At 46.9% G+C, this 27,844-nt stretch overlaps 1 protein-coding gene across 2 annotated transcripts in view; it reads left to right on the top strand.

Annotated features, from left to right (window-relative positions):
• tmem198b (transmembrane protein 198b) overlaps window positions 1-27,844 on the top strand; it is a 103,106-nt gene that overhangs the window by 46,215 nt on the left and 29,047 nt on the right. The window contains exons 3-4 of one of the 2 annotated variants that reach the window (XM_059967599.1): window positions 2,001-2,104; window positions 6,555-6,720. The gene's annotated coding sequence lies outside the window, so the exon portion shown is untranslated. The remainder of the gene's footprint in view (window positions 1-2,000; window positions 2,105-6,554; window positions 6,721-27,844) is intronic. The other variant, XM_059967601.1, reaches the window with a different exon arrangement.

Raw genomic sequence — 27,844 nt, 5'->3', positions numbered from 1 at the left:
AGGCTCTTCGAAAGACACATGAATATGCTGAGAATGGAGGGACCTGGACATGGTGGAAGTAGAAGGGATTGGGTGACATCCGCTTAATTTGTTCAGCACAACATAAAGATTAGCTTTTACTTGTCACGTGTACCGTACTTCAAAATGTGTCAAGTCAAATTAGCAAGGATTACGCCATGCAGCCCACAAGTGTCACCACGCTTCCAGCCCAACGTAGCATGCCCTCAACTCACTCGCCCTAACCTGTGCGTCTTTGAATTAGAATTTGTTGAATTCTTGCATCTGTCCCGCAACATGGGGAGTAAGAGTCTCTCTGTTGCGGAATGTGGGAGGAAACTGGAGCACACAGGGGAAGCCCTCGCAGTCACTGGGAATCGAACCCTGATCTTAGAGCTGGCAGTGAGGAGCTTGCGGAATGTGGGAGGAAACTGGAGCACACAGGGGAAGCCCTCGCAGTCACTGGGAATCGAACCCTGATCTTAGAGCTGGCAGTGAGGAGCTTGCGCAAAATACTACAGGATGCTACCCTGCCAAGCCATCCTGTACCATGTAATACACCTAAGAAGGTTGTCTGCTGCCTTGTGTTTAAGTGAACCTGTGAACTGTTTGTAAGTACTGGTCTGCTGTTGGGTAAATCAGAGGTGTTACCTGTACCGTAAACTCACCCTGACCTCCTACCACCCCCTCCAACACAACCACCGGAACAGCTGTGGCTAGCAGGGAGATTGTTTTCACATTTGCCTGCACTTAAGCAAATAAAGGAATATTCTTTCATGTAAAATTTAATCTAGTTAAGAAAGCGTATAGTGTTTTGGCCTTTATTAGTGAGAGGATTGAGTTACAGGTGTGATGTTGCTGGTCTATGAAACCCTGCTTAGACCACATGTGAAGTATTGTGCTTGGTTCCGGTTAGCTTATTACAGGAAGGATGTGGAAGCTTTAGACAGGGTGCAGAGGAGATTCACCAGGATGCTGCCTGGATTCGACAGCACGTTTAATGAGGATAGGTTGAATGAGCTAGGGGTTTTCTCTCTGGAGCAAAAGTGGATGAGAGGCTTCTTATCAGAGGTATGCAAGATGATAGATCAAGTGGGCAGCCAGAGATTTTTTTCCTGGGGGGGGTGGAATGACTAATAATTTTCAGGTGGTTGGAGGAGAGTATAGGGGGATGTCAGAGGTAGGTTTTTTTTTAACAGAGAGTGAGGGTGCATGGAATTTGCTGCCAGAGGTGGTGGTAGAGGCAGATACATTAGGGACAGTTACAAGATTATTAGAGAGGCAGGTGGATGAAACAGAAATGGACTATGTGGGAGGGAAGAGTTAGATTGATCTTGTAGGTTAAAAGGTTGGCACAACATTGTGAGCCAAAGGGCCTGTACTGTTCTATGTTCCATCCATATACTAGTCCAAGTGACTTTTGAATGTTGTTAATAATTTGACTGGCAGTCTCTTTGTGTAGTTTCTAATCTGTTGTACTTGGCTGAAAATGTACTGTGCAGGGTGGTGGACAAGGAGTGAAGTGGAGGAGGGGGAGAGAGTGAGAGAAGAAAACAAAAAAATGAGAGAGACATCCCGATGTAGATAAACAGATCCCGAAGAAGCTGAATGACATAGTTAAGCAAAAGTTGACACTGCGGGGGATTTTTTTTCAGAGCGTAGGCCCAGATAGAGGATGGTTTTGTCTGTCCCAGAGCCTCTCTCATGACCCAAGCTTGATCACAAGGAGTTTGTCAATAAGCTCTTTGTGGTTTGTTAGTTGGGGCTGAGTTGAAAGGGTGGTCACTGGAGCTGAGTGTGACAGTGGGAGGTGGGGGTCACAGTGAATACTTATCATTGACATGAGCTGTGAACTGCTGAAGGGGAAGGCTGTTGTTGGGGAGAATCCACAAACATCAGGGGTAGGAGATGACCAAGGTACAGTGCAGAAATAGGACAGTGGCTGGTTTGAACTTGATTCCAACCCCAGAAACAATTGGACTTAGTTCTTTTTTTCTCAACAGGCCTCCGTCCATTGTAATTCAAAGGAAATTTGCTTGGATACTCTCCAACACAGGGTCATGGGAAGTTCTGAGCTGAGTCGGCAGTGTTAACCCTTTGATGGGAGGTGAGTGTCAGAATCGGGTTCATTATGTCACCAAATTTGTTGTTTAGCATCATCAGTATGGTGCAATACATAAAATATTCTACAAATTATAATAAGAAATATATGAACAGAATTTAAATAAGTAGTGCAAAAAGAGAGCAAAAATTAATGCAGTAGTGTTCATAGAAACATAGAAAATAGGTGCAGGAGTAGGCCATTCGGCCCTTTGAGCCTGCACTGCCATTCAGTATGATCATGGCTGATCATCCAACTCAGAACCCTGTACCTGCTTTCTCTCCATACCCCCTGATCCCTTTAGCTACAAGGGCCATATCTAACTCCCTCTTAAGTATAGCCAATGAACCGGCCTCAACTGTTTCCTGGGTTCATTATCCATCCAGAAATCTGATGGCAGAGGGGGGAAAGTGGGTCCTAAAATGTTGAGTGTTTGTCTTCGGGCTCATGTACCTCCTCCCTGATGGAAATGAGAAGAGGGCATGTCCTGGGTGGCGTGGGTTCTTAAAACTGACCAGTTAACTTTAGCTAACTAGTTGTAAGCAAAATCTGTCCTTTCTCTCAACTGATATTGATTGTTGTACACATTCAGATTTGTTTATCACGTACGGTACATCGAAACACGCAGTGAAATGTGTTGTTTGTGTCATCAGGCTCCTGTAGCTCCTCCCTGATGGTGGGAATGAGCATGTGCCGGATGGTGAGGATCCTTCATGATAGGTGCTGCCTTCCTGTGGCATTGCCTTTTGGAGTTGTCCACGTTGACGGGGTGGGTTGGGTTGTGCCCGTGATGGAGCTGGCTGAACTTCCTGTATCAAAAGCAGCCCATTCTCCCAGCCAGATAGAGTGGACAGCTGCTATCTTTTCCCCAGGATCAAAATTTCTAATACCAGAGGGCGTGTGTTTAAAGTGAGGGGAGGAAAGATGAGTGAGGCAAGCTGCTTTTACAGAGAGAGGGGTAGGTGTTTGGAACAGGGGGAGAGATAACAGGTGTTTAAGAGACTCTTGGGTGCCAGGGCACATGAATGTTGCAGAGAATGGAGAGATGTGAACCACAAAAAGGCAGAAGTGATTGGTTTAATTAGATGGTGCTAACTTTAATTAGTTTGACACAACATTGAATCAGAATCAGGTTTAACATCACTTACGTAGGCTGTGAAATGTGTTGTTTTACAGCAGCAGTACAGTGCAGTACATGAAAATACCAGGGGTGATTGATAAGTCCGTGGCCTAAGGTAGACAGAGTCTTTCAACATAGTCCCCTCCTACATTTACACACTTAGTCCAGCGGTCGTGGAGCATACAGATCTTGGACTTCCAGGAAGTCCACAGCAGGGGTGATTGATAAGTTCATGGCCTAAGGAAGTGAGTTATACAGCTCTCATTATATGCACATGCAGGTCAACTTTTTGAGTGATTATGTGGAAAGTTTGAAGTTAATATCTCCTTCTACACCGGCCACGAACTTATCAATCACCCATCTGTGGACACTTTCTGGAGGTCCAAGATCCGTATGCCCCACGACCGCTGGACTAAGTGTGTAAATGTCAGAGGGCACTATATTGAAAAATAAATGTGCTAGGTTTTCTAAAATTGACTCTTTCTACCTTAGGCCATGAACTTATCAATCACCCCTCGTAAATTGTACAAAAGTAAATATATATATATTTATAGATATCCTCAATCCTGTGGGGACTAGTTCACACTGTGGGCTGAAAAGCCTGTTCCTTTGCTGTAATATTCTACATTTTATTGGTCCTGGGACCAGCTTTCATTTACTGCATGTCATACAATCAGGCCACACAGAAACAGGCCCTTTGGCCCAACTGGTCCATGCCAGCCAAGATGCTCCATCCTAGCTAGTCCCATTTGGCCCTTAGCCTTTCTATCCCTACATCTGTCCAACTGTCCAAAAGCTTTTGCACCTGTCTCAACCACTTCCTCTGGCAGCTCGGTCCACGTGCATACCACCGTCTGTGTTCAACAAAAAGAAAATGCCTCTCAAACCCCCCTCACCTTAAACCTATGCCCCCTACTTCTTGATTCTCTAACCCTGGGAAAATATGGGCCCCTGTGGCGACCCACTTTCTGCGCAGGCGAACCAGCTGACAAATAGCCAGCGTGCTGGTGGAGACTTCGGTAATGCGCCTCTGACGTCATTTCTGCCCGGAGAGGGCGGGCGCTAGGGATTAAATGCCAGTGCCGCGAAGTTTGAATAAACTCGTCTCGAAGCGGCTTACCCACTGCGTGTCATTATTTCAGCGCTGTGTGTAGGACATCGTTACACCCCTTATGACTTTATACACCTTTAAAAGATCACATCAGTCTCCTGTGCTGTAAAGAATGAAGTCCTGGTGTGGGTAACCTCTCCCTATATCTGATTCTGGAATATCTTCATATATCCCCAATATTGGGGAATTCAAAACTAGAGGGCAGAGGTACGAGATAAGACACAGGTGCAGATACAAAGCAAGGGCATCAAAAGTTATAGGGAAAAGGGAGGAGCATGAGGTTGAAAGGGATAATGAATCAGATATGAGCGAATGGTTGAGCAGACTTGATGGGCTGAATGGCCTAATTCTGCTTCAATGTGGAGACAAATGAACAGTCGATGTTTGAAGTCGAGACCCTTCATCAGGACTGGCAGAAAGAGGGGAGACGGCCAGTTATAGAGTGGGTGGGGGGGGGAGGATTAGAGCAAGAGCTAGCAAGCAACAAAGGGCTGTGAACGACGGAATACGGTAGGATGGTAGAGTGTGGAATGGAAGGAGGGAAATGGGGGGCTGCAGTGAGGAGTGTGTGGGTATGGAAAAAGAGGTAGATGTGATGGGGGCCAGTTGGATCAGAGGGAAAAGATAACTAAAGGGGGAGCGGAGAATGCAGTGATCATGTCATCAGTGTGGAGTCTGCTCGTGTGGAATACGAGGTGTTGTTGCTCTGATTTCCATGGTCTCAGCCTGGCTGTAGTAGAGGCCATCAACAGGCAGTTCAATGGTTCTGTTTAATATCAGAGAATGTATACAGTACACAACCCGAAATTCTTACTTTTCCCAGACAAAGAACCCCAAAGAGTGAACGACAAAAATGTTCGAACCCCAAAGCCACACTCTCCACCCCCCCCCCCCACGCACAAACAGCAGCACAGCATGAACCCTCCCCATGTATTTCAGCGGTGATGCTTCCTGCTGCCCACTGGGCGATCCTGGCTGACACAGCAGATGGAGCACAGGTCTTGATGAAACGGTCCAAGGTTGTGATGGGTGAGGGCTGTCTCCTGTATCAGACCAGAATCCGTTTCCCTACGACCACTTCCAGCTTAAGTAGTGACATTTTGCATCAGCTCATAGTACACCCCATCTTCTGGTTGCCGACATCTGCTGCCGTGAGCTCAGGCTTGTGCAGAGTGGAACAAGTCCCCACTGTACACGGAGAGAGGTGGGTGCGTGGAATGAGCTACCGGGGGTGGAGGTTGATGCAGGGCCAGATTAAATGTCAATCATGGATGATTGGAAAATGAGGGGCAATGTGGGAAGCATGGGTTTGATTGATCTGAGAGCAGGCTGAAAGCTTGGCAGAACATCGTGGGCCATAGGCCTGTACTGTGCTATGAGTGAGTCAGGGAATCCTCCTTGTCTGTCTGCTCTCAGACCTGGCAGAGGGAGCTGTTCCCAGGTCAGAGTCTGACCATCGAGGGATCCACACAAGTCTGCAGGGTCATGTAATTGGTGGAAGTATGCAGAATCCACAATCATTGACAATGAGTTGTTCACTGCAAGGGGTTGGTCTGGTGTGATGAAGTTCTGTTCCTATGCTTTGTGTTCAGGTTTTGGAGTTCATTAAATGACTTGTTATGGTTTTCCTTGAACATTGGGCTACATTGGTATCCCCGATACTCCAGGGTGATTCCAGGGTTATTGAACACGTGGGCCAATGCAGTCGCTTTGAAATGGCCGGAGTTCTGGGAGCAAAATGCCATTGCTTGGTTCATGCAGACCCAGGCCCAGGCCGCGCTGTGAGAAGTCTCTGCAGGGGAAACCAAACTTTTTTAATATGGTGGTGTCACTCAGCAACTCCGTGGCTGTGAGAGCGGTGAGTCTATTAGAACACCCGCCTGGACAAGATAAATACCGAGCGCTGAAAACTCACCTTGTACAGGCCTTTGGACTACTGGAATCTGGGCGCGCCAAACGGTCCCCCTCCTTGCCCGGTCCTGGCAATGCTAAGCCGTCAGGCTAATGGGATACCTGCTGTACCTTCTGGGAAATCACCATGCTTGTTTTGCTTTTAAAAGATCTCTTCCTGCAGCAAATGCCTGATCATGTTCGCTTAGCTCTTGCTAATGTACCCTGGAAGGACTATAGGGAACTTGCTAACTGATAGTGCAGAACAGTCTGTGCTGGGCCTGTGTTTTTACCGTGCTTGCTTTAGTACAAACGAAGTGCCGACTGCCTTGCAGCTTCGACAGTGCCAGTGCATCAGGACATCAGAGGTCTGTGAACACCGTGGGTTCCAGCTGCCCGGGTTGTCTACTGCTCATTACGGACACCCTTTCAGGGCGACGTTTCCTGTGTGACACGGGGGCTCCAGTGAGCGTGCTGCCGGCTTCACCTGTTGATGAGAAGGTAAGGAGCGACGAAACCTCGCTGGAGGCTGCCAGGGGCAACAGGACATGACAGGTGACACTCTGCTTCACAGTGGGCGACGTTACACATGGGACTTCATCCTGGCTAAACCCCTCCCGTGGTTTCATGCACCTCCTTACCATGGTGGACCGTACCACCAGGTGGCCAGAGGTTGTCCCTCTAGCATCGATGATGGCGCAGACGTGGCTCGGGCATTCATCAGCACCTGGGTTGCTTGGTTTTGTCGCCATGATGTGTACCAACATCGCCTTAGGCCCCCTTACGATGGTCTGTTCCACGTTTTGGAACAGTGAGGAAAGACGTAGGTGGGGTAAACCTGAATGTGTTTCTGTGGGTTGCCTTAAACCAGCCCACTAAGATTCGGAGGATTCTGCTGCCATGCCCCTACCATCACGACATGACCATGAGCGTGTCCACACATCTCTGGACGAGCCAGAGGACGCTTCTGTTCCTCCACCCATGGAACATAATGGCCTGAGCCTATACAGGAAAGTAGGGCTCATCTGAGCTCCGTACAGGCCCACAATGCCAGTTTTCATGAATTCTGGGGGCGGGGGGCTGTGTAGGGCAATGTAATTGGTGGAAACGTACATAATTCACAACCACAGATGGTGGGTTGGGGTTCACTTTAAGAGGCTGGTCTGACATGACGACATAATTAAGTGAAGTTCTGTTCTGCATTTCGTGATCAGTTTTTGGAGCTCAGTAAATGAGTTGTTATTTTTTTCTCCTTGAACATAAAACACCTCGAGTTGTTTTACTGCCTCAGAAACAGGTTTATTATCACGGACATGGGAAATATGGGGCTTCTGTGGCAGCAATCACTGTAAAGACATTGAATGGCTAAAAATAAATACATGGTGCAAAAGGGGGAGAACATGTCCATTCAGAAATCAGGGCAAGAAGCTGTTCCTAAATTGAGTGTGAGCCTTCAGGCTCCTGTACCACCTCCCTGACAGTAGTAACGAGAAGAGGCCATGTTCTTGTGATGGGAGACTTTAATGATGAATGCTGCCTTCTTTAGCTCGTCATCTTTTGAAGATGTCCTCGAAACTCGGGAGGACTGTGCCCTTGATGGAGCTGGCTTAGTTTAGATTCCTCTGCAGCTCAAATGTCCTGGAATGACGTTTAAAAGAGATTCTGATAACGAGAAACTCCCTTGGGTCGAAGGATTCCAAGAGTCATTTAATCAGATATTTAACAATGGCTACAAGGCTCTGGAGGTCACATCTGAAAGCATTCAGCCCCCAGCAAATCAATCCACAATTGTGCTGTATAATACTGTCTCTGATACACTGGCTGGTAGGGAGAACAACAGATACCATTTATAAACTGGAATATAAAAGCAAGGATGTGATGCTGAGGCTTAAAAAGGCATGAGTCGGACCACACTTGGAGCATTGTGAGCAGTTCTGGGCCTCTTATCGACAAAATGATGTGCTAGCATTGGAGAGGGTGCCGAGGTAGTTCCTGAGGATGATCCTGGGAAAGAAAGGGTTAACATGTAAAGAGTGACAGTTCCAGGCGTGTACTCACTAAATTTGGAATAAAAGAAGAGGGATCTCATTGAAACTTATCAAGGCCTAGATAGATCTGCCGAGCTCCTCCAACAGACTTGTAGAATAAAGTGTCACAGCTACAGAGAAGATTTAGTCCAGGTGCCAGGGTTTATTTAAAGCAGAGGTTGATACCGCCCAAATATGAAAGAGCTAGATAGAGTGGATATGTAAAAGGATGTTTCTAATAGTAGGGGAGTCTAGGGCCGGGGGCACAAGACTCAAATTACAAGGATGAGGAGGAATTTCTCTTGCCAGAGAGTGGTGAGTCTGTGTAATTTATTGCCACAGGTGTCTGTGGAGGCAGGTCATTGGGTATTTTTAAGGTGGAGGTTGATAGGTTCTTGATTACTAAAGGTGTCAAAGGTTACGGGGAGAAGGCAGAAGAATGGGGTTGAGAGGGAAAATAAATCAGCCATGATAGAATGGCAGAGCAGACTTGATGGACCGAATGGCCTAATTCGGCTCCTGTCTCTTATGGCCTAATAAGCAGCTGCATATGTACACCGAGGTGCAGATCTCTTTGTGATATTTTCTATGGGTAATTTGGGATGAGAATTATGAGCACTTTCAGATGTCGTTTATGGGTGATTTGAGGGTTATGAGATAACTCAGTTATTTATGAGATATTTGGGATGTGGTTATTAAGCAGGAAAAGAGTGATTGACTGTAAAGTTGCTGCTTCATTAGGATTCCCTATAACGGGAACAAAAAGCAGTGGATGTTTGGGCTTGAACTAGGGCAGTTTTTGATGACTGTTCCTGGAGCTGAAACAGAATCATGTTTAGTATCATTGACATATGTCATGAAATTTGTTGTTTTGTGGCAATTAGTACAGTGCAGTGGATAATAAAAACTATAAATTACAATAAGAAATGAATTAAATTCAATAAGTAGTGCAAAAAGAGTGAGGTAGTGTTCATGAGTTCATTGTCCATTCAGAAATGTGATTATGGTGGGGAAGAAGCTGAAACTCTGAGTGTATGTCTTCAGGCTCCTGTGCCACCTCCTCGAGAATGAGAAAAGAGTATGTCCTGGGTGATGGGATCCTTAATGAGGATGTCACTTTTTTAAGGCAATACTTGTCAAAGTGGCCTATGTTTGGAGTTTTGTTTCAGAGATTAGCTTTATTTGTCACATTTACATTGAAGCATGCAGTGAAATGTGACACTTGTGTCAAATCAAATCAGCGAGGATTGTGCTGGGTGAAGTAGGGAAATGTCACCAACACCGCATGTGCACAACTTACTAACTGCTGCGCTCCTGTGCCTAATACAGTGTTTGGGTTACTGTTTCTAGAGAAAGTACAATACTGCAAATGTGGACTGACAAATGCCTTATAAAAATTAGCTTTATCTGTGACATGTACATCAAAACACGCAACAAAATGTGAAGTAACAGACACAAAATGCTGGAGGAACTCAGCAGGTCAATGGAGAGGGATAAAGAGTTGATGATACGGTCCGAAACCTTCTGGAAAGGGGGAAGATGGCTGAATAAGATGGTGGGGGGAGAGGGAAGGAGGACAGCTAAAAGTTGACGGGTAAAGCCGGTTGGAGAGGGCAGAATCTGATGGAGGAGAATGGACCATAGGAGAAGGGGGGTGATGGGCAGGTGAGAAAAGGTAATAGGCCAGAATGGGGAATAGAAGGAGGTAGGGAGAGGGGGCAAAGAGAAATCAATATTCATGCCATCAGTACGTAGGCTACCCAGACGGAATACAAGGTGTTGCTTTTCCACACGAGGGTGACCTCATCGCGGCACAAGAGGAGGCCATGGATCGACATGTCAGAATGGGAATTGGAATGAAAAATATATGGCCACCAGGAAGGTCCATTTTTGGTGGATGGAGCAGAATTGCTTGACAAAGTGGTCCCCCAGTTTTCAACAGGTCTCACCAATGTAGAGGAGGCTACATCGGGAGCACTGGACACAATAGACGACCCCAGCTGATTTACAGGTGAGGTGTTGCCTCAGCTGAAAGGACTATTTGGGACTCAGAATGGAGGTGAGGGAGGAGGTGAATGGGCGGGTGTAGCACTTTGGCCGCTTGGAGGGATGAGTGCCAGGAGGAATGAATGTATAAGGAAGTCACGGAGGGAGTGATTCCTGTGGAAAGTGGGCAGGGTGGGGGAGCTAATAACATGTTTGGTGGTGGGATCCTTTTGGAGAGATGTGGAGAATGATGTCTTGGACGTGGAGGCTTGTGGGGTGGTAGGTAGTTGAGGAACTCCGTCACAGTTAAGGTGGGGTGGGTGCAGACGTTCGGGAATGGAGGAGATGCGGATGAGGGCAGCATCACTGGTGGAGGAAGGGAGCCCTCATTCTTTGAAGAGGGACAACTCAGATGTTCTTGAATGGAAAGCTGCATTCTGGAACAGATCAGTTCAGTTTCAGTTTATCGTCATTTAGAAACCACAAATGCAATTCAGCTAAAAGATGAGACAACGTTCCTCCAGAATGATATCACAAAAGCACACGACAAAACAGACTACACCAGAAAATCCACGTAACGTTTGGCACTGTGGCAGAGATGAAGGAACTGAGAAAAGGAATAGTATTTTTACAGGAGACCGTGTGGGAAGAGGTATAGTCAAGTTAGCCGTGGGAATCGGTAGGTTCATAAAAGATCTCGGTCAATAGTTTGTCTCCAGAGATGGAGACACAGAGATCGAGAAACAGGAGAGAGGTCTCAGAAATGGAACAAGTGAATTAAAGGATAGGGTGGAAGTTGGAGGCAAAGTCTGATGCAGTTGCGAATGTAGCGGAGGAAGAGTTGGGGAGCGTTACTAGGAAAGGCTTTGAACATGGACTGTTCTACGTAGTTAACATGTTCTATGTAGCCAATGAAAGGACAGGTAAAGACAGTGAAATGTGTCATTTACATCAAATCAAATGATCAAGGGTTGTGCTTGGCAGCTGATAAGTGTCGCCATGCTTCTGGTGCCAACAGAGGATGGCCACACCCACTGACCCTAAGCTGTACATCTTTGGAATGTGGGAGGAAACCCACACGGTCATGGGGAAAGATGTATGAACTCTATACAGAGAGGGGTAGAAATCGAACCCATTAACTGCTATGGTACTGTGCTGCCCTCTTTGCCATTGTGCTGTGTTTGGTTAAGACTTTGCACTCGGTTTCCTGTGGAGCCATTGAACAATTAATCAGGACATGATTTCTGGATGTTTATGCGAGTGTCAAGAAGCTCCTGCAATCTCTATAAAAAGAATTAATCACACAGAAAGCATTGATGTGCTAATTGTGAGCTGGCTCATTTCAAATTAGAGAGGAAAGTATCCAGATTGCAACAGGGGGAATTGTGTGTGAGTGTGTGTACTACGTGAGCCAATCTGAGTAAAGGACAATGCTTCTGTTTCTTCATGGTCCATTGAGTATGAATCGGTTCCTCTTTGGTCCTGAGGTGAACAATGAGGCACGCACTACCGCACTCGAGGAAAGCTCCTGTGCCACTGTTGCAAGACTCTTGAATGGACTCTGACATGCTGAAAATGAACTTTTGATCTCAGTGTACCTCGTCATAGCCGTGAGACAAACTGTAGGAGCAGAATTAGGCCATGTGACCCATCGTGGCTGATTTATTTTCCCTCTCAACTCCCATTCTCCTGCCTTCTCTCCATAATCTTTGATGCCCCCTTGGCTCTGGTTCCCTCTACGTTTCAAAAGTTAATGGGTTAGGAGAAGTGAGTGTGGGCATGCTATGTTAGAGCCAGAAATGCGTGCACAATCCTTATTGATTTGATTTGACACAAATGATACATTTCACTATATCTTTCAATGTGGAAACTATAGAAAGGGTGCAGAGGAGATTTACAAGGATGTTGCCTGGATTGGGGAGCATGCCTTATGAGAATAGGTTGAGTGAACTCAGCCTTTTTTCCTTGGAGTGACGCAGGATGAGAGGTGACCTGATAGAGGTGTATGAAATGATGAGAATAGCGCATCATTTCAGGAATAGCGCCTTCCCCTCCACCATCGGATTTCTGAACGGACAATGAACACATGGACGCTACCTCACTATCTCCGGGTGTTCCGGTTTCCTCCCACGTTACAGTGTGTATCCCTAAATAAAATAATTCTCCCATGGCAGATATAGAATTTAAATACAATTAATAATTCAGTGAGCAATCAAAGATTCAAAATACGTTTATTATCAAAGTATGTATAAACTATACAACTTTGAGATTTGTCTGCTTACAGGCAGCCACAAAACAAGAAACCCAAAAAAACCCAATTAAAAATAAATAAAGACCAGCACCCAATGCAGAGAAAGAGGAATTTAAAAAAATCACGCAAACAATAGAAGCAAGCAACAGTATTCTGAACCAGATTGGATCCGAATCCCTGAAGTAGGCCCAAAGCCTCAGTCTCAGTTCATCATATTACTGGGGAAAATCGCCACTAAGCTCACAGGCACGAAGCAGTCTCTCAGCCTCCACGCGAAATTGCCTGACCCTCACCTCCAGTCCTGACGTTCTGACTTAACAGTCCATATGGGCAGGCACTTAAATTGTCCAAAGAGTGGATCATGCCTCACACATGCCCCACCACAGTGACGTGCTCTGATCCCGGACTTCGCTGATCAGCAGTATGCTCTGGGCCCAGGCCTTGCTGCCCAGCCCGAAGCCACCCTTGACCTCTCCAAATCAGCTCAGCGCTGAGAGCAATACAAGCGTGTACCTCAGCTTTGACTTGTCCTCTCCCAGTCGCTCACTCCAGCTCCTGTCTGCAGCCCCGTATTGAACACGTTACCCTTCGGTTTTGCAGTGCACCAGCACGGCTCTTCCCTCCAATCAGCTGTGCATTTGCTTGCTTGCTTCATTGTTTGCTGTGATGGTTTACCACAATTTACTTCGGAAAAGCTCTTATAACTTCTTGCCTTTCAAACTACCAGTAAGCCATTGCTTACCTTCAGTAGTGCCATCTTAAACCGGGAGTTACAAGATTAGTAATTTGGATACTATTTAAGAAAAAATAAACTAGTCATTAGGAATGATGACTATCTGTGTGTTGTAAACATCCATCCAGTTCACCAACACCCTTCGGGGGGGTATGTCACCATTCTTACCTGGTCTGACTGATACGTGATCCGTGTGATTCTAGATTCTGGTATTGTTTTCCCTTTGTTCTACCTCAATGAACTGTTGTGATCTGATCTGTATGAACTCTATGCAAGACCAGCTTTTCACTGTACTGTCCATCCCTCGCGGATACCAAAAACGCGGATGCTCAAGTCCCTTATTTAACTTGTTTCAGTGCGGTGGACTTTAGGACCCAGTGGGACCTCTGACCTTATTTAACCTGTCTCAGAGCGGTGGTCTTTAAGACTCGGCGGAGCTCTGAATCCGCAGTGTTTCTGTTCACCAAGATAAGCACAATCACGATTGGAAAATAAAGTGGAAATAAAGCGATCAGAAAGAAGTGAAACTCCATCCGTCATTGGAAAAGCGTTAGGCTACAGTCAGTCAACGATCGGAACAATTTTAAAGGATAAAGTGAGAAAGGCCCTGCCCTGATGAAAGCTACAATTATTATTAAGCAACGCAGTGGTTTAATTATTGAAATACATATGTTTCTTAAGTGTTTTATATGCATAGGAAAGTCAAATACATACTATTTTCTAAGACAAATTTTTGACTAACTGATGCTAAATAATACTGGATGTAGTTGTTCCGACTTACTTAGTAAGAGAACTTATGATTTTTTTCGATCCCGATCCACGATGACCTGCGCACATCCTCCCGTATACTTTAAATCATCTGTACATTACTTATAATACCTAATACAATGTAAATGATATGTAAGTAGTTGTTATACAGCATTGTTTAGGGAATAATGACAAGAAAAAATGTCTGTATATGCTCGAACAACAAGTGCTGGAAGAGCACTTCCGGGTTTTCTCGATTCGCGGTTGGTTGAATTCGAGCATGCGGAATCCGCGGATAAGGAGGGCCGACTGTATAAAGAGGAAGATTAAAGTTTAGAACCCGAGGGCACAGCTTCAGAATAGAACAGATGAGGAGGAATATCTTAAGCCGGAGGATGCTGAACCTGTGGATTCATTGCCACAGACAGTGCAGAGGCCAAGTCATTGGGTATATTTAAAGTGGATGTTGATTAATATGGGTGTCAAAGGTTCTGGGGAGAAAGCAGGAGAATGGGGTTGAGGGGGTTGATAAATCAGTCTCATGGTCTTATTAGCTTTGTTTGTCATGTGTGCATTGAAACATACAAGGAAATGCGTCACTTTGCATCAATAGCAACACAGTCTGACTGTGTGGGGTCCAGCCCACAAGAGTCACCATGCTTCCATGCCAACATAGCATGCCCCCAACTCACTACATGCTGGTAGGGGAGGATAAATCGGGAACATTTAAGAGACATAGATGAAAGAAACATGGAGGGCTATGTGGGAGGAAGGGTTAGATTGATCTTAGAGTAGGTTGAAAGGTCGGCACAACACAGTACGATTTTCCCTCAGTACTCCCTCCCACAGTGTGGTGCTGTCTCAATACAGCCCATCCCACAGTGTAGTGCTCCAAGAGAGAGCTTTGCTGTCCTGCAGAAGTTACTGGATTTTAAACAGTATGAATATTCATTTTGAGAGGAGAAGAACAGAGGGATTTATGAACTTTCCAATCTTGGGGCCAACGATTTGGATTTGAGTTGTCTGCGAGAGTACAGGTCAGAGAAGGGGTGCATGAGTCAGTGGATTGGTCGTGACTAATTCTGTGGAAAAATATAGTTACTCAGGAAAGGCAAAAGATGCCAGTTTCTATGACAACCATCAGACTCTGACATTTTCCAAGCCTTTTCTGCATCGCTTGCCAATTTTTTTTTTTGGAGACTTGATAAAAAGAAATGAAGATTATATAGTGGAGAGAGTGCAGAGGAGGGTTACTGGAATGGGGGAGTTGGAGAGACTGGGCTTGCCATCTACAAGAAAGCAGTGTCCGTCGTCCAGGCAACGCTCTCTTCTCACTGCTTCCTTTGGAAAGGAGGTACAGGAGCCTTGGGTCCCCCACCACTCTTCAACCATCAGGCTCCTGAACTCCCAACAAATCTGAACTGATGCCACAGCCTATGGACTCACTTTCAAGGACTTTACAATTCATGCTCTCAAGATTACTTAATCGTTTATTCATTTATTATTATTATTTTGTATTTGCAGTTTGTGTTTTGCACATTGGTTGTTTGTCAGACTTCATTCTATTATATTTCTTTGTTCTACTGTGAATGCCTGCAAGAAAATTAATCTCAAGGTAGTATATGGTGATATTTTTACTTTGATAATGAACTTACTTTGAACAGAGGAATCGTCAGGACAGGTAGCGTCTGTGGGAAATGGACAGTCAATGTTTCTTATTCAGATTTATTTATCATGTGATCTTGAAACATACGAAAATGATTCCAGGATTGAATGGCTTGTCACATGAAGAATGTTTGATGGCTCTGGGCCTGTATTCACCAGAATTCAGAAAAATGAGTGGTGACTTAATTGAAACCTATCGAATGGTGAAAGGCCTTGACAGAGTGAATGTGGGGAGAATGTTTCCAATGGTGGGATAGTCTAAGACCAGGGGACACAGCTTCAGAATGGACAGGTGTTCTTTTAGAACGGAGAAGCGGAGAAATATCTTTAGCCACAGAGTGGCTTTGCCACAGGCAAAAATTCTTTGCCACAGGCAGCTGTGGAGGCCCAAGTCTTTATGTATAAGCCAGAGGTTGATAGATTCTTGATTGGTCAGGGCATGAAGGGGTACGGGAGAAGGCAGGAGATTGGGGCTGAGAGGAAGATTGGATCAGCCATGATGAAATGGCAGAGCAAACTCTATGGACCGAATGTCATATACCACCGAGTGGTATGATAAATATCCACTGGATTTTAGAAAGGAGTTTGATACAGTTCCCAGTGGCAGGCTCATTCACAAAGGAGGCACGGGTCCAGGGAAACCTTGCTGTGTGGATCCAGAATTAGCTTGCCCGCAGAAGGCAGAGAATAGTTGTTGATGGAGCATTTTCTGTCTGGAAGTTAGTGACCGCAGGGATCTGTTCTGCAACCTCTGCTCACCATGATTTTTATAAAGAACTTGGACGAGGAAGTGGAGTTAGTAAGTTGACAGCTGACATGAAGGTTGGTGGAGACGTGAAGTGTGAAATTCAAGTTTATTGTCAAATGCACAAGTACGTGTATGCACAGGTGCATTGAAAAACGTGCAGCATTGTCACAGGTACAGAGTTTCAGATACACAACATTCATAAGAAATGCATAAATTAAACATAAATTGTACATAAGTTGCAAGAAGGCACACAATGTGAACAAAAACAGCACTACTTGCTGAGGAGTCCTGATGAATCATTGACTATGCTCCGTTGATGCTGCCTGGCCTGCTGAGTTTCTCCAGCTTTTTGTATGTGTTGCTTTGGATTTTCAGCATTGCAGATTTTCTCAGGTTTGTGATTGAACTACTTATTTGTTATATTTCTTATTATGGCATAGTTTTTTTGTGTATTGCCCCATACTGCCGCTTCAAAACAACAAATTTAATAAACCTAATTCTGATTCATTTTTGTAGAAAGTGATCAAAGTGTTGCTAAACTGAGGTAGTGATTCGGGTTGTGCTGGTTAGTGCAAAAACTGAATGGTTGAAGGGAAGTAGTTGTTTTTGAAACTGGTGGTGTGGGACTTTAAATTTCTGTATTTCCTGCCCGATGGTAGCTGTGAGAGGATGGGGTTATTTGATAATGCATTCTTGAGCCGGTAGATAGGACCGCTTGTGGAGTGGGATGTGCCCGTAATGCATTGGGCTGAGTGAACTGCTCTCTGCAGCTTCCTGCTGTATACTCCTGTGCTGCATTCAAATTGCCATACCAGTTGTGATACAACCATGGCCAGGATACTTTCAACAGTACGTATGCTTAAAGTATTTGGTGATAAGCTGGACCTACGTAACCTCTGAAGAAAGTAAAGACTTTGCAGCTTCCTTTTTCTGTTGGGCTGTGGGCACGGAGGATGTTGTAGAGGTAGGAAGAGGTAAATCCAAGAAAACAAAGTTTAAAAATCCAGACATTGTTAAACATATGTTCGAGAACACAGGAGGCGGAGATAAATGAGGCATAGATGACAAGACCTTTCAAAGTACATCTTGTTTAAAAAGGAATATATCTTATTAATCCCACCATGTGTCAGACCGGGTGAGTCTGATTAATGTTCCACAGCAACAATTTACAAAGTGGCTTGTTTGAATTGATGGGAATAAAACAAAGTCTAAATGGCCTTTAGCAATTTGCAGTATTCTGGTAATTTAGTAATGCCTGGGGCTCCCGGGTTCAATCTGGCAACAGGGAGCAGCCTGGGCTTGTTGGACCTGCCTGTCCAAGGTCACTGACACATTAAAATCAACTTCCAGCAGGTGCCACAGTCAGTCAAGGGGATATTATCGCCAAGAGAAAGGCTATTCGGCCAGTCTTGTCTGGTCTAGACAAAAAGCTAATCTCACACCATGCTCTGTAAACTGAGTATTAGAATTGGTTTGTCATTGTTTTGATACAGTGAAAATCTTGTCTTGTGTACTGTTCATGCAGATCAAAACATTACATAGTCCATAGAACTTAGAATATGTTACAACCCCTTCAGCCCACGATGTTGTGCCGATCTTTTAGCCCACTGGAAGATCAACCTAACCACTTCCTCCTACATAACCCTCCATCTTTCTGTTATTCATGTGTTTATCTAAGAGTCTCTTAAGTGTTCCTAATGTATCTGCCTGAAATACTATCCCTGACAGCATGTTGCATGCACCCGCCATTCTCTGAATAAAAATAAATCTTACCTCTGACGTTGCTCTCATTACTTTCCATTAATCACCTTAGAATTGTGCCCCCCCCCCCCCATATCAACCATTTCTGCCCTGGAAAACACCTCCGACTATCGACTCAATCTATGCCTCATCATCTTACACTCTTATCAAGCCACCTCTCATCCCCTGTGCTCCAAAAAGAAAAGCCCTATCTTGGTCAGCCTCTCCTCATAAGACACGCTCTCTAATCCAGGCATCATCCTGGTATAGAGGGTGTTGTAGATGCATTCAATGAAGGACATTCCTGCATATGCCAATGAAAATGGCTTTTTGGCCAGCCTTACCGAGACTGCACAAGGAGCCAATCGCGCAATGTGACCTGTAAACTGAGTGTTGTAATTGGCTTATTATCGTCACATGTACTGAAATGCAGTGAAAAATGTGCCGCATATTATTCATACAGATCAGATCACTACATAGTGCTCTGAGCTAGGACAAGGTAGAACAATAATAATGCTGAATAAAGTGTAACAGCTGCTGAGGGTGCAATGCAGGTGAATGATAAAGTGCAACATCATTATCAAGGAGGCCAAGAGTCAATCTTATCATACAAGAGGTCCATTCAAGAGTCGGATAACAGCAGGAAAGAAGCTGTTCTTGAGCCTGCAGGTACAGTATGTGCTTTCAGGCTGTTGTCTCTTCTGCCTGATGGGAGAAGAATGTCCGGGTTGGGTCTTTGATTATGCTGACTCTTTTACTAAGGCGGTGAAAAGTGTAGACAGAGTCCATGAGGGGAGGCTAGTTTCAATAAAACATTCAGTGGGAGCAGATTTAGACCATTGAGCCCATCGAGTCTGCTCGGCCATTCCATCATGGCTGATTTATTATCCCTCTCAACCAGGTTCTTCTGTCTTTACTCAGTAGCATTTGATACCCTTACTGTTCAAGAACCTATTGGCCTCTGCTTTACATACCCAATGACTTGGCCTCCATAGCTGTCCGTGCCAATGAATTCCACAGATTCACCACCCTCTGGCAAAAGCAGTTCCTCTTCATCTCTGTTCCAAATGAATGTCCCTGTATTCTGAGGATGTGTCTCTGGGCCTAGACTCCCCCACTATAGGAAACATCCTCTCCAAGTCCACTCAATCTAGGCCTTTTAATATTCAATAGATTTTTTTTCTCTCTTCTTTCTTCTAAACTCCAGAGTGTACAGGCTCAGAGTTATCAAATGCTCCTCATACATTAATCCTTTCATTCCCAGAATCATTTTTGTGAACCTCCTCTGGACTCTCTCCAATGCCAGAGCATCTTTCCTTAGATAAGGGGCCCAAAACTGCTCACAATACTCCAAGTGTGGTCTGACCAATGCCTTATAAAGCTTCAGCAATGCATCCTTGCTTTTATATTCTAGTCCTCTTGAAATGAATGCTAACATTGCATTTGCCTTCCTTTCCACCTACTTGCCCTGCGAATTAAACTTTAGGGAATCTGGCGCGAGGATTTTCAAGTCCTTTTGCACCACTGATATTGGAATTTTCGAGATTTGCTGAGCTGTGTTCACAACTCCACAGTTTTTTGCGGCCACGTCACTCACGAGCAGAACAGTTGCCATAGAAGCCTTCATGCGTCCAAACGGATTACTTTCTGTGGTTCCTTGATAAAAATTGGCAAGAGTAAATGGGGACATGCCAAATTCCTTTAGCTTCCTGAGGAAGGAGAGGTATTGGTGAGCTTGGTTGGACCAGAATAGACTTGGTGATGTATATTTGTAGGAACTTGAAGCTCCAACCTCAACACTGTTGTTGTAGAACTCCCTCCTTTCTGAAGTCAATGACCTGCTCTTTTGCTTTGTTAACAATGAGGGACGGGTTGTTTCTTGACACCACGTCGGTGGGCCCTCTATCTCCTCCTCGTGTTCCAATTCATTCTTATTTGAGACTTGAAACATAAGGTCCTAAGGGATATTGAAGCGGCAGATGTGAGGGGGATGTTTTCTCTTCCACCATTAAGCGCATCAACAAGAAACATTGCCACAAGAATGCAACATCCATCACCAAGGACCTCCACCATCCAGGCCATGCTCTCTTCTCACTGCAGCCATCAGGAAGGAGGTACAGGAGCCTTGGGTCCCACACCACCAGGCTTAGGAACAGTTATTACCCTTCAACCATCAGGCTCATGAGCTAGCGTGGATAACTTCACTCGCCTTAACTCTGAACCGCCTCCAAGACCTGTGGACTCGCTTTCAAGGATTCTACAACTCATGTTCTCTGTATTATTTGTTTATCTGTTTTATTTAATTTTTTGCATAGTGGTTGCTTCAGTCTTTGTAGTATGGTGGAACAGGCTCGAGGGGCTGAATGGCCTAGTTGTGCTCCTAATTTGCATGACTTTTGAGCGGAGATGCAACGCCAATCTTCTTCAGAAATTATTTTATTTTATGTTCAGATACAGTATGGTTCCAGCCCAACGAGCCCACGCTGCCCAATTGCAACCTTGTGATCAATTACTCCACTAACCCGTACATTTTTGGAGAATGGGAGGAAACCCATTGGGTCACAGGGAGAACCTACAAACTCCCCACAGACAGCAACAGGAACTGAACCCCGATCACTGGCGCAAAATACTGACAAGAAATTAGGAAAATAGAGTTCAGGAAGATTACTCTTTGAAAAGAGTGCGGATTAAGTGGATGGAAGCTAATCTCTATTGCAGTTTCACAGGAGACACTCTGACTGGATAATTATGGTACCTAATTAACCTGTGCAGATTTATGCAAATCTTTATGAATTATCTTCCCAGAGGTTGCATTGCGCACAATGTGACCTGAATTCCTTGCACTGCGCAGTCGTTTTATTCTCGGAGTTGGGGAATCAAGAACCAGAGAGCATAGGTTTAAGGTGACAGGGGAGAGGTTTAACAGGAACCTGAGTGACAACTATGTAGGTATGCTATGGCAACACCCTCGGGGGCTGCCACCCCCCAACCCACCCCTCGTACACCCTGAGACACAACTGATTTCACTGTGTACTTCAATTTTCAATGTACCTGTGACAAAAAAAGCCAAGTTCTCTTTTTAAAAAAAAAACACTTCTTCATCCAATGAGTGGTCGGTGTATTGAATGAGCTGCCAGAGAAAGTGGCTGAGGCAGGTACATTAACAACATTGAAAAGGTATTTGGATAGGTACATGGATAGGGAAGGTTTAGAGCAGAGGTTCCCAAATGGGTGTGTGTGGACCCCTTGCTTAATGCTATTGGTCCATGGCATAAAAAACCCCTAGTTTGGAAGGCTACGGGCTAACCCTGGGCAGTTCGGAGCAGCTCAGGTAAGTTTATTGGTTGGCATGGATGAGTTGGGTCAGAGGGCCAACCTCTATGACCCTATGGCAAGGTGGGAGGGAAATTGAATCCATAAGGTGCAAGAATGTGCCTGTTTTCTGAAGGTAATGGTGGGGAGGCTGGATCAGAATGAAGTCTATTGTCACTGACATCAGTCATGAAACTTGGTGTTTGTGGCAGGGGTACAATGCAGGTATAACAAACTACTATTAGTTACAATAAAAAGAATTAAATCAGTAGCATGAAAGAAGAGCAGTGAGGTCATATCCATGGACTTACAGACCATTCCAAAATCTGATAGGGGAAAGAATCTATTCCTAAAACATTAAATGTGGGTCTTTGGGCTCTGTACTTATTCCTCGATAGGGGTAACAGGAAGAGGGCATGTCCCAGAATGTGAGGGTTCTTTGATGGATGGTCCCTTCTTGCGGCACAACCTTTTGAAGATGTCCCTGGTGGTGGGGAGCCCAGGTTTATTGTTAGTGAGAAACTGAGAATTTCTGTGTTCAGCATCCTCACACCAGTGATCTCCAACCCTGGGTGAGTTTCCTTGTAACAGTCCTGAGCCCAGCTGGTCTAATTATGGGAATGTATTGACTACTATCGCCACAACTTGCATTTATATAGAAGCTTTAATGTGGAGGCACACCCAAATTGTATGAAAAATCCTCTATGTAATCCACAAACTGTTGAAGAAACTCAAGGTCAGACAGTCTCTATGGAGGCAGAGGGGGGATCGACATTTCTGGTTGAGAGGGTAAAGGGGTAATAGGTGGTAGAAGAGAGGGTGAGGCAAGGGCTGGCAGGTGATAAGTGGAGCCGGGTATGGAGGGGGAATGAAGGGCAGATGGGGCCAGGTAGGGAAGCAAGTAGTAAAGTAGAGTCAACCACAGAGTGAAACTCCCTCCACACTGTCCCATCACACACTCCCAGGGTCAGACACAGAGTGAAGCTCCCTCTACACTGTCCCATCACACACTCCCAGGGTCAGACACAGAGTGAAGCTCCCTCCACACTGTCCCATCACACACTCCCAGGGTCAGACACAGTGAAGCTCCCTCTACACTGTCCCATCACACACTCCCGGGGTCAGACACAGAATGAAGCTCCCTCTACACTGTCCCATCACACACTACCAGGGTCAGACACAGAGTGAAGCTCCCACTACACTGTCCCATCACACACTCCCAGGGTCAGACACAGTGAAGCTCCCTCTACACTGTCCCACCACACACTCCCGGGGTCAGACACAGAGTGAAGCTCCCTCTGCACTGTCCCATCACACACTCCCGGGGTCAGACACAGAGTGAATCTCCCTCTACACTGTCCCATCACACACTCCCAGGGTCAGACACAGAGTGAAGCTCCCTCTACACTGTCCCATCACACACTCCCAGGGTCAGACACAGAGTGAAGCTCCCTCTGCACTGTCCCATCACACACTCCCGGGGTCAGACAGAGAGTGAAGCTCCCTCCACGCTGTCCTATCACACACTCCCGGGGTCAGACACAGAGTGAAGCTCCCTCCACACTGTCCCATCACACACTCCCAGGGTCAGACACAGAGTGAAGCTCCCTCTACACTGTCCCATCACACACTCCCAGGGTCAGACACAGTGAAGCTCCTTCTACACTGTCCCATCACACACTCCCAGGGTCAGACAGAGTGAAGCTCCCTCTGCAGTGTCCCATCACACACTCCCGGGGTCAGACACAGAGTGAATCTCCCTCTACACTGTGCCATCACACACTCCCAGGGTCAGACACAGAGTGAAGCTCCCTCTGCACTGTCCCATCACACACTCCCAGGGTCAGACACAGAGTGAATCTCCCTCTACACTGTCCCATCACACACTCCCGGGGTCAGACACAGAGTGAATCTCCCTCTACACTGTCCCATCACACACTCCCAGGGTCAGACACAGAGTGAAGCTCCGTCTACACTGTCCCATCACACACTCCCAGGGTCAGACACAGTGAAGCTCCCACTACACTGTCCCATCACACACTCCCAGGGTCAGACACAGTGAAGCTCCCTCCACACTGTCCCATCACACACTCCCGGGGTCAGACACAGAGTGAAGCTCCCTCTGCACTGTCCCATCACACACTCCCGGGGTCAGACACAGAGTGAATCTCCCTCTACACTGTCCCATCACACACTCCCAGGGTCAGACACAGAGTGAAGCTCCCTCTGCACTGTCCCATCACACACTCCCGGGGTCAGACAGAGAGTGAAGCTCCCTCCACGCTGTCCTATCACACACTCCCGGGGTCAGACACAGAGTGAAGCTCCCTCCACACTGTCCCATCACACACTCCCAGGGTCAGACACAGAGTGAAGCTCCCTCTACACTGTCCCATCACACACTCCCAGGGTCAGACACAGAGTGAAGCTCCCTCTGCAGTGTCCCATCACACACTCCCGGGGTCAGACACAGAGTGAATCTCCCTCTACACAGTGCCATCACACTCTCCCAGGGTCAGACACAGAGTGAAGCTCCCTCTGCACTGTCCCATCACACACTCCCAGGGTCAGACACAGAGTGAATCTCCCTCTACACTGTCCCATCACACACTCCCAGGGTCAGACACAGAGTGAATCTCCCTCTACACTGTCCCATCACACACTCCCAGGGTCAGACACAGAGTGAAACTCCCTCCTCAGAGTCTCATCACACACTCCCAGGGTCAGACACAGAGTGAAACTCCCTCCTCAGTGTCTCATCACACACTCCCAGGGTCAGACACAGAGTGAAGCTCCCTCTACACTGTCCTAACACACACTCCCAGGGTCAGACACAGAGTGAAGCTCCCTCTACACTGTCCCATCACACACTCCCAGGGTCAGACACAGAGTGAAACTCCCTCCACACTGTCCCATCACACACTCCCAGGGTCAGACACAGAGTGAATCTCCCTCTACACTGTCCCATCACACACTCCCAGGGTCAGACACAGAGTGAATCTCCCTCTACACTGTCCCATCACACACTCCCAGGGTCAGACACAGAGTGAAGCTCCCTCTACACTGTCCCATCACACACTCCCAGGGTCAGACACAGTGAAGCTCCCTCTACACTGTCCCATCACACACTCCCAGGGTCAGACACAGAGTGAAGCTCCCTCTACACTGTCCCATCACACACTCCCAGGGTCAGACACAGAGTGAAGCTCCCTCTACACTGTCCCATCACACACTCCCAGGGTCAGACACAGAGTGAATCTCCCTCTACACTGTCCCATCACACACTCCCAGGGTCAGACACAGAGTGAAGCTCCGTCTACACCATCCCATCACACACTCCCAGGGTCAGACACAGAGTGAAGCTCCCTCTACACTGTCCTAACACACACTCCCAGGGTCAGACACAGAGTGAAGCTCCCTCTACACTGTCCCATCACACACTCCCAGGGTCAGACACAGAGTGAAGCTCCCTCCACACTGTCCCATCACACACTCCCAGGGTCAGACACAGAGTGAAGCTCCCTCTACACTGTCCCATCACACACTCCCAGGGTCAGACACAGAGTGAAGCTCCGTCTACACTGTCCCATCACACACTCCCAGGGTCAGACACACAGTGAAGCTCCCTCTACCCTGTCCCATCACACACTCCCAGGGTCAGACACAGAGTGAAGCTCCCTCTACACTGTCCCATCACACACTCCCAGGGTCAGACACAGAGTGAAGCTCCGTCTACACTGTCCCATCACACACTCCCAGGGTCAGACACAGAGTGAAGCTCCCTCTACACCGTCCCATCACACACTCCCGAGGTCAGACACAGAGTGAAGCTCCCTCTACACTGTCCCATCACACACTCCCAGGGTCAGACACAGAGTGAAGCTCCCTCTACACTGTCCCATCACACACTCCCAGGGTCAGACACAGAGTGAAGCTCCCTCCACACTGTCCCATCACACACTCCCAGGGTCAGACACAGAGTGAAGCTCCCTCTTCACTGTCCCATCACACACTCCCGGGGTCAGACACAGAGTGAAACTCCCTCCTCAGTGTCTCATCACAAACTCCCGGGGTCAGACACAGAGTGAAACTCCCTCCTCAGTGTCTCATCACACACTCCTGAGGTCACACACAGAGCTAACTCCCTTCGACAACATTCCATCAAATACAGAACTGTGCAAAAGTCTTAGGCACATATATATAGCTAGGGTGCCTGAGACTTTGCACAGTACAGTAATAATTTTGTTTTCAACTGTACTGTACAACAAAAGAAACAATTTTCATGATGTGATGATGAGCTTGATTCTGATGTAGACTGAGAATGGGAAGGAGACGGAGAGGGGAGAGAGAGAGAGAGAGAGAGAATGGGAAACACTGGAGAGACATTCTGTAATGATCAATAAACTGATTGTTTGGGATCAGTTGACCTTGCCTGGTGCCTCAGGCTGGGTGTGTCTGCATTTGCGCCAGCCCTCCACCTGTCCCACAGCCTTCTCGTGGCTCTCTACCCTCGACATTCTCAACACCCGTTGCTCTCAGCGACAGCAGGGACACAGGGACAGCTCGGATGCGGGTGCTTGGGTTGTCTGATCCTTCCTGTGTCTCCTCTTCTCTTCAGCAGTCGCTCGTCTGGATTCCTCAGAAGTCTTGGCTGCTCCATGGATCGGTGTTCTCCAGCGGTCTCTGCCACAGGCCGGCTGCTGCCACTCGTTGACCTCTACATGCCTGAGGGAGCTGCTGTTCAAATTGGTCTTTGTACCTCTTGTGCGGGGCACCAAGATCTCTCTTGCCCTGAGAGAGTCCTCCGTGGAGAACTGCTTTCGGTAACCAGGAGTTGTCCATGTGGGACCAGCAGGGCTGCCTGAGCAGCAAAATGGTTTCACTGCTTGGAAGTTGACCCCATTGTTGGGGATACGATCCTACCGGCTCATACCCATGATGAAGCAGAGACCGCGCTGATGGAAACGCTCGAGCAACTGGATTTGCTGGTGGTGCAAGACCCAGGCTTCGGAGCTGTATAACGGTGTTGTGAAGTCGGTAGCCCGGTGCACCTGGATTTTTGTGGACAGACCAGCTGGTGGTTCTTCCACACGTTTCTGGGGGTGGCCACAGGCACTGCTGACTCTGGTGAATCGATTGTCAACATCCCTTTCTACCGTAGTGTTGTTCAAGATGTCGCTGCCCAGGCAGATGAACTGCTTAACCGTGGTGAGAAGGTGGCCGTCAATGGTGGTTCAGGGTGGATTGTAAATGCCACGAGGGGGCTTCTGATGGAGGATCATTGTTTTGTTCAGACTGACCGTGAACCCAAAAGCCCTTTCAGTCTTGGCGAACTGAGTGACTGTAGCCTGTAGCCCTCTTTGTGCGTGAGAAGAGCAGAGTCATCTGGAAATGGTGGCTCGAGAATGGGCTCTTGCACGGTTTACGTTTGGGTGAGAAGGCGGCGGAGGTTGAAGATATTTCCGTCAGTGCAGAACCGAAAGTAGATGCTCCCTGAGGTGGTCTCTTTCGCTTCCCGTAACATCATGCTGAAAAAATGGCAAAGAGGGCTGGTGCCAAAACACAGCCTTGCTTCACACCGGTACCGAAGGGGAAAGGGTCAGGTAGGTCGCCATTGTGTTTAACCTGACCACTTCGGCCTTCATAGAGCTGCTGCAGGATGCTTAGGAATTTCTGGGGACAGCCAAGCTTTGACAGAATCTTCCAGAGACCATGACGGCTGACTGTATCAAAGGCCTTGGTCAGGTCAATGAATGCTGCGTACAGTCCCATGTCTGTTCGCAACTCTTCTGTATCTGGCGCATCAATCACATCAGGTGTGCTTCTATTCACTCTGAATCCGCACTGACTCTCTGTGAGGTTGCCACCGGTAACGGTCGGGATGATTCCCAGCGGTGGACAGCAGGGTAACGCCTCTGTGGTTTGAACAATCGGATTTCTCCCCTTTGTTCTTGTACAGGGAGATTACAGTGTCGAGAAGGTCATTTGGGACTGAATTTTTCTCCCAACAGAGTGTGAACAGGTTTGTGAGTTTGCTCGGGAAAATGGCCCTAATCCCATTGTGTACATTTCTGCTGGGATCCCATGAAAGCCTGGAGCTTTCTGGCATTTTAACTTGGAAACAGTGGCTTTGACCTCATCCAGAGTTGGCGGGCCATCAAGCTTAATCCCGACCTCGTGCTGGGGTATCATTTCAGTGGAAGCTTCTGGTACTTAACGATTATCCTCGAAAGGGCCCTCGTGGTCCTCTGTCCGTTGCTTCGTGACGGCTTCCTTGTCTGTCAGCAGGCAGGAGCCGCTGGATGATCATAGATGGGCTTGAATCTGACAGGTCGGACCCTACACTACGTGCAGGAAGTTGTAGAAGTTTCGAACGTTGCCTCAGTGTCTGTGTAGTTCTGCGTTCATTCTGCTAG

The sequence above is a fragment of the Hypanus sabinus genome, chromosome 4 (genome assembly GCF_030144855.1).
Source record: "Hypanus sabinus isolate sHypSab1 chromosome 4, sHypSab1.hap1, whole genome shotgun sequence".
Classification (NCBI taxonomy): domain Eukaryota; kingdom Metazoa; phylum Chordata; class Chondrichthyes; order Myliobatiformes; family Dasyatidae; genus Hypanus; species Hypanus sabinus.
This window is presented reverse-complemented; position numbering and strand designations above follow the sequence as displayed.